The 7,297-nt window shown below is 48.9% G+C and overlaps 1 protein-coding gene across 2 annotated transcripts in view; it reads right to left on the bottom strand.

Moving 5' to 3' along the window:
- Nucleotides 1–7,297, bottom strand: part of TP53I11 (tumor protein p53 inducible protein 11) — a 24,382-nt gene that overhangs the window by 16,697 nt on the left and 388 nt on the right. The window contains exon 1 of one of the 2 annotated variants that reach the window (XM_031055750.1): nt 2,836–2,947. The exons of the other annotated variant lie outside the window; for it this stretch is intronic. The gene's annotated coding sequence lies outside the window, so the exon portion shown is untranslated. Of the gene's footprint in view, nt 1–2,835; nt 2,948–7,297 lie in introns of those variants that run through there. 2 annotated transcript variants of the gene reach the window in all.

Genomic DNA, 7,297 nt, shown 5'->3' with positions numbered 1-7,297 from the left:
ACTCAGCTTTGCTTTTATGCACTGCTGAGTCAGGGGAAAACTGCATGCAGCCATGTATGTGGATGTGCACGTGTTTGTTTATGCATGAGCTGTCAAGCCCCCAGTTATGCACAGATCAACAAGGCTCTTTGAATTCCCAACTGTGAAGTGCGTGACATTTAATCTGAGCCTTTCTTTCAGATTTCATATCGTGCATTATCAACAATGGCTATTCAGCACACAAGTACCCTTTAGAAAGCTTTCATCAGAAAAAGGAACTCATATAAAGGAGACTGAAAGAGACAATGTCTCTGATGCATGACAGGTTCTCCAGCTTCCACAAAAGACCAGCGTATGTGTACTGTGAACAGCACACACAGAGTCAATCTGTGCCCAGCCCAGAGTAAAAGCACTTCATGGGTGGAGAGAATGAAGTTTGGAAGCATCAGCTATAACCTGAATCTGTGCATCTCCTCACCTCCCTCTTTTAGGCTCCCTCGGAAATAGGCAGGGTGAGCCAGCCCCCAGAGGTGTCCATTCTAGGACAAGATGCATCATCACCTGCAATGGTTCACCTCTTTCCATATACCACAGGAGGAGCCTGGATGATGAGCAAGACTAGCTTTTGATTGCTTTTATATGGATGGACAAGATCAACATCCTTGCAGAGAACTTTTCACTACCTGATCCTAGGCAAACCCTGTATGCCTTTTGCCTGTCTTACAGCATGGAGCTACACTTTGGGATTATGAAAAAACTGGACAACAACATGCCAGAAGGGGTATGGAGATGCTGTGTCCTATAGCCACAGCCACAAAGAACCCACATCAGCCTAAGGAATTAAAGCAAGATTTCTCTTTTCATAGCAAAAAGGAGGCAAAGGGGTGGACACCAGTATGTGGCACGAACAGCCTGGGTGATAAAGGATATCTTGAGAACTGAAAGGTCCTGCAGGAGCTCTCTCTCCATCTTGCCTAGCACATGCAAGAGAAGTCTTAGGAAAAAAAATGTTAAAGGTAGTACTGACTAGTTCTTCTCCCTACTTTTGTTTGATTCCTCTATCCCCAGGGACAAGGAGGCAACAGAGAGATTCAGGCAGCCAAATGATAGCAGCATCAGTGCTGACAAATCAAGGTTTCAAGTAACCATGGAAAACACAGCATTGCCAGATGTCCCATCTCTACTATCAAAGGTTGTTTAAGGACCTTCCCTTCTTTTTCAGTTTTAAATCTCAGACATTTGGGTACAACAAGTTCCTGTAATATCAGGATCATCCATCAGGACTGTCTGTGTGTGTGTATACACACACGTTGCTTTCCTACTGTGCTTGTGTATATATACATCTGTCTACAAACATACAGCACAGCTCCCACTTAGAAGAGCTCATGACATAGAAGTGTTGTGTTTTAGTCAACACCTTCCCTTGTAATGTCATTTCCATGCAGCCAGGGCTCTGGGGGTTTCAGGTTGGCCTCTTCTCCCCCATGTCCTTTGACTAATGACAGGCACTTGGTTTGCATGGTGATGTGATGCAGGGAGTAAATTGGCTGGAGGGGATAAGCTCAACTGCTTTATTATTCCTCCATCCATCAACCCTCAATGCATCCTGCTTGTCCAGAGATTTAAATGGTGGACGTTGTCACAGTTCATGGAAGGGACTGGAAGAATTCCTGATGGGTTTTTGCCAGCAGACAAGGCAAGAACACCCCAAGGAGAAAACAGTTGCACTGGGCAAAGCAGTAGGGCAGGAGGGTGGAAGGATGCACCATAAGTGCCTGCTGTTCAGAAGCACACCAGATCTCTGGTTAGCACTTACAGAGACTCCACCAGCAATGCTGATATTAAAGTCAGCTAAATTTTACTCTTACTTCACCATGAAAACAACCTGGGAAAACATAGACCAATGGTCTTAATTCTTTGGTCCTGTTCAGTGCAACCTTTGACTCCTGGTAGATTTCTGCTTTCTGTGGAGTAATGTTTGGATACTCTTTATTGCTATTGAGCAGCTTCTACATAAACTTTTCTTCCTAGGCCACAAAGAAAATGTTGGGGAAAAGCCAATACCACCCAGCTCCCCTGGATTCAGTGTTGTGGTTTTTGAATTTCCCTCTCCGTCTACAAGGAGGCAGCTCATTTTTATGCCTACTTGGAATACGCCAAACATCTACTGTGAATGGCATGCCAGGCAGCTAAAATTAAACGTCCAACAGAAAGACTAAGAGGGACTTCAAACCATGGACCTGTAAGATATCTTGTTCTTCAGAAAATAGCCTGCTTCCTGGAGCTCTGGCTAAGACTGGCAATACAGCCCTCCACTTCCACAACACAGTCCTTCCTGAGGACTCCATAAAACATGGCAGAGTGTCTGCACCCAGGCTGTGCTCCAGCATTGCCCACTCATCTCTCACAGCTTTGCAGCTACACAGTATGGGGCACCAGTGAGGCTGCTGCCTGGCTGGGTGCATGCCACACACAGCAAGGCAGGGCCAGACCGCCAGGAAGGCTGAACTAAAGGCACCTTCTTGGCTGTCAGGAAGGATTGGAATCACAGGTGTCCTTGGGAAACTGCCTGCTCTTTGTCACATCTATCTCCATCTAAAGCAGCCCTAGCTGGAAGCCCAGAAAGAAACTGCAGCAACCAACAAGGGCTGGGATTATTTTAGGGCTCAGCAGTGGAATTCCTGGAACAACGTCTGTTGGCTGAAAGAGCCTCTGAAGTCTTTATATGACCACAAGCATCCAACACCAGAGGTTTGTGTTTCACTCATAAGGTGGCGCTACTACAAAAAGTGCTTTTGCTGCCATCATGGGTTACTGAATGAACAGGTACTCAGACAAAAACACCATCTGACTCACCCATGGAGTTTCCTGAAGACTTGTGGGTTTTCTCTGCAGATCTCTTTTTTGGCTGCTGACACAGACTCAAACTGTTTACTTTCTCAACCCAGGCAGGATACAGCTAAAAACAAGAGGGTTGCAAGCCTTTGCGTGCTGCTCTGCCTGCACCTGCCCCTCTGGGCCACGCAGTCAAAGTGCTGCTGCCTAATTTTAGCACCAAAAGGAGGGATTCTTCCCTCTCTGGTTTGCAGCAGCAGGCAGCTGCAGAGGGGACTGTATTAATAAGGCTTCTGTGTGGCTTCCACTAGCCTCAGGAGCCTTGTTCCTCTGGAGAACAGAACGCCCGAGTGCCCGGGCGTAGCTCGGCGTGGCCTCAGGGCTATTGCCAGCAAGCATAAGTGATTGTCAGCTCTTAGTGATATTCAGCTCAGGATTTCAGCTGCCTGCTTGGTGCAATTAGCCCAGGCCGAGAGGCACAGTGGACAAGAGAGAGGGAAGAGGCGACGGAGGTTCCGCAGAGATGTCTTTATTGATGAAGGGTCCGGTCTGCACTCGTTCCACAAGTGGGCTAAAATGTGCCCCTTTTATAGGTTTTAGGAGGACTGAGATTTGGACCAATGGCAAGGGGTTAAAGTCCTAACCTATAGGGTTACAGGGATATGCTCTAGGGTGGGGGTGAGGAAGTAAAATGCTGATTCAGTTCCTCCAGGGAGCCCTGGTTGTGTCCATAGGGACTGCTACAGGACTGCACGCTAATCTGCCTCTAAAATACAGAACCCCTTCACACAAATAATTAGGTCGCCAGTGTTATCTGATACTCCCCTATGCACATCTCCCGCTACACCAACTTATCCTATAATGCCACTCCTCAGGAGACTGGACTAGTGAACCACGGATTTATTCCTAACTGCTTTTCTCCCCATGCTCTCCTCCGTGCCTTTGACTTAAATTATGTTAATCCAAATCCCTAACAAAAACATCTAGGAAACTCTGCATCAATGGAGCTAGCTACCAGTCCCTATGCTTAGGCTTCTGATTTTGGCCCCTTAGGCTCAAAAAGTAAGCACACAGTTCCCCCTTAGGTTCAGAAAGTGAGCACACAGCTCCTGACCACCAACATAAGCAGAAGCCGCTCAACCTTCAGCACTAGACCCAACTACAATGGTTTTGATAATTTCCCTGTTTTGGTGATGGATCTCTCCTCCCTAAAATGACAGCAGCAGTCAGCATAAATCTGGAGCAGAGCTTTCTTACAGACTCTGGTCCTTGATTTTGCCCTGTAAGATGAGCTGGGTAAGGGTCCAACCAAAGTCTGGTATAAATGAGTCAGGTACTGCCTAGGCAAGGGCTTCCCCATCAAAACCAGAGCGCAAATATGCTCAGTAAGTTCTTACTTTGCATACAGAGGGACAGAAAGACATTTACAGATTTAGGTAATTGGAGCATACACCCACTGCTCAGAATGCAGATGAGAGACTTATGCACATTGTGAAAGCCAGAAGGAAAGCTTGCTACTGGGGTTTCACCAGAGGCCTGGGAGGCAGAGCTGTGGAGCCAGCACTGTGTGGTGGGCTTTCCAGTAAAACCCTGTGCACATCCAAGCCTCTTGTCCATCTGTCATCTGGAGTCAGCCACACTGTGGGTCAGCACCACAGATGGGCACTGAAACACATGGAGATGCACTAAGCCTTGCAGATGACACAGCTTCACAAACAGAATAAGGCCAAGAAGGCCAGAGAGTTATTTATCATTTGTAAATTATCAAGACTGTCTTTGGTTATAGTTGGATTTCTTTCTTAACATCTTTTAGCATCTTGAACAAGAACTTTTTGAACATAGAGTGAACTCATGCTAGCCTGCAATCTCCAGGACAGCACCAAACCCATGTTTTCCAAGGGAAGGCAGAAAGCAATGCGAACAGGGAACACCTGGTCGCCTCTTAAGTGTTATTTTTCCTGCTCTGGAAAAAATCCAAATGTATTTTGTGGCCAGCATTGAGTCCTTTCCTCCCAAGACTTATTTTCACATTCCTACATCAAAAATACAAAACCCAGAAGATCTACATTCTATAAATAATGTCCCAATAGTGCCAAGGTCACCAAACCCTTCCCTCTGGCACCAGGCCAGAAGTCAAACATAAACAATCTCAACATCTATCTGGTTCACGTGTGCTTTTATCCTGTGCCAAGGGAAAGCTTGTAGCCAAAAACGTAGCACTAAGAAGACAGACACCCCCACCTCACGCACAGCACCACCCAGGTCAACATGCAGCCTCCTGGGCAGCCCGGTGGGAAGGCAGCCAATCCCGCCTGCGTCAGAGGGACATACACTTTGTGTTCTAATGGCATTTAGCAGTTTTCACTAGAAATTTGGGGGCTTACTGGGTGAGGACCAAGCATACACTTCACACAGAACATTTCATGATCCAAACAGCTCAAAGTGATATTTGTAACCAGCTGTGGTACCATCCCTGCCAGCCCCTACTATTCAACATGGTGACCTTCAGAGAGCTGCAGGACAAGTGAACACCAGCTGCAGATGTACTCCTGGCATTTTGCACGCTTCAGCACTCAGTGCTCAATGAGAACAATAGGAAAACATTTCCCTTTGGATCACACCCCAGCTTCCAAGCAGCTCAAAATGAACTGAAAACCTCAGGGGAGAGCATATCTGTGGCTTGTTCTCCAATGGCCACCCCAAGCCTCACCTTGCTATGCATCTCTGGAGATGCTCTTGTGTTCATACATTAACAATAAAACCTCTACAAAACTACTACAATAAAAACTACAGGCCCACAAGCAGAAAAAAGGACCAACTTCTCTTGAGACTGTAGAACAGAACTCACCTTCTCAGCCTCCTGGTTGGGACAACCACCTACCCAGGGATCTCCCTTCAGCTTGCTCTGCTTTACAGTTGAAGAACAAGAACACACACATACTAAAGCAACCACGTCCCCCCTTTTCTCAGCTGCCATCAGTATCCAGCCCCTTGCTGCTAAGGGCACCAGGACACCACAGGTTCATGGTGTCCCTCACACTCTGTTCTGCACTCATCAGGTGCATATTTATGCAACCTAGCTGAGACAAGGCTAGGGCTAGTTGAGGTGCTTTCATGCTGAGTCTTAAGACCTTGTTTATTTTGGGGTTTTGCCAAAACCCTTCTTAGGAGATTTCCTCCCTGGGCAGACTCCCCTGCTTGAACTGTAACTACTATTTATTTGTTTAAAAATCACTTTCCTCATCCACAGGCCCTGAATGCCATTATTCAGCAGACTGCTCTACTGCAGACAGAGTTACTGAACAAGTTATTTATGCCAAGTCCAGAATAGCCAGTGCTCTTGCATACTCTGTAGTTTCTCATGGCTCAGCTGTGCTCGTGGTACCCTAATGTCAACAAGGCTTTGGTTGCTGCTGGCATTTGTAACTTTCAGCCTTTGCAGACTGAGGGGATTAAATGGTACCCATTTAATTATTAGCAGCCCTGATTCTCAGGCAACTGCAAGAGGGTCAGGTTCCTTGCTCAGGTAAGAAAAAGGCTGACTGAACTCCAGCTCCAAGCAGCGCTGAGGCAGGGCAAGGAGCAGGTGCTGAATAAGGCGCTGCTTCTTGCTCAACCTGGTTTACTCAGCGGAAGCTGAACTCAACAGAGAAGCCTAATAGCTGCTGCTCTAGACAAAGCAGTGCACCTGCCCAGATGGGACAGCCAGACCCTGTAAGAGGCATAGCAGACCGCTCAGCACACAGGAATGTGCAAGCTCTGGCGGGAATGCAGAGCCCGCTGAGGGCTGGCTTTCCTCACCTTCCTCTGTGATGGCCGAGGGTCTGTCCCGGCTCCCTCCCGCATCGCTGCTCCCGTCCCCTGCCCCTCTCCCTCTCTGCCCCCCAGGGACCTCGCCGTCCACCACGGCCAAGCCCTCCGCGCGGCCAGGGCTCCCCAGCACATCCACGGGATTGCATCCCACAGGGAGCACAGCTGTGCTAGCTTCCCTCATCCCAGCCCCACGCAACGCTCAGCCACCGAGGCTGACCCCATAGCCTGTGCAGTGGCCAGGACTCATTCTCCCCTTTCAGGCACCTGAAGTACTCATCGGGACCGTGGTTCTCCGGTAACGCTTCCCGAATGGGCAGAAAAGAACGGAGCACTTCCAGGAAAGAAGTGACATCGGACCCCTGCCTCTGAGTCGAGTAACAGCCAGGAGAAAGCCCTCGCCACAAAGCCAAGGGACCGCCTGCGCGTCACCTCGGCACGGCTGCTGTCCCTCCAACGCTCGGAGCAACCTGCCACCCTCCCACCAGGATGCAACGCTCCACCACCTCCTCCTCCACCCATCCTACTCGGACCGGGCACGGTCCCATCGCAGCCAGCACAAGGGCTGATCCGTCTCCTTAAGCCCCTGTCCGTCCGTCGGTCGGTGGGTCCATCCGACTGCGAGGGGACAGCGGGGCCAGCTGCCAGCACCGGGCTCCCGCGGGGCGCAGCG

Source organism: Geospiza fortis, unplaced genomic scaffold (assembly GCF_000277835.1).
Source record: "Geospiza fortis unplaced genomic scaffold, GeoFor_1.0 scaffold66, whole genome shotgun sequence".
Taxonomy (NCBI): Eukaryota; Metazoa; Chordata; class Aves; order Passeriformes; family Thraupidae; genus Geospiza; species Geospiza fortis.
This window is presented reverse-complemented; position numbering and strand designations above follow the sequence as displayed.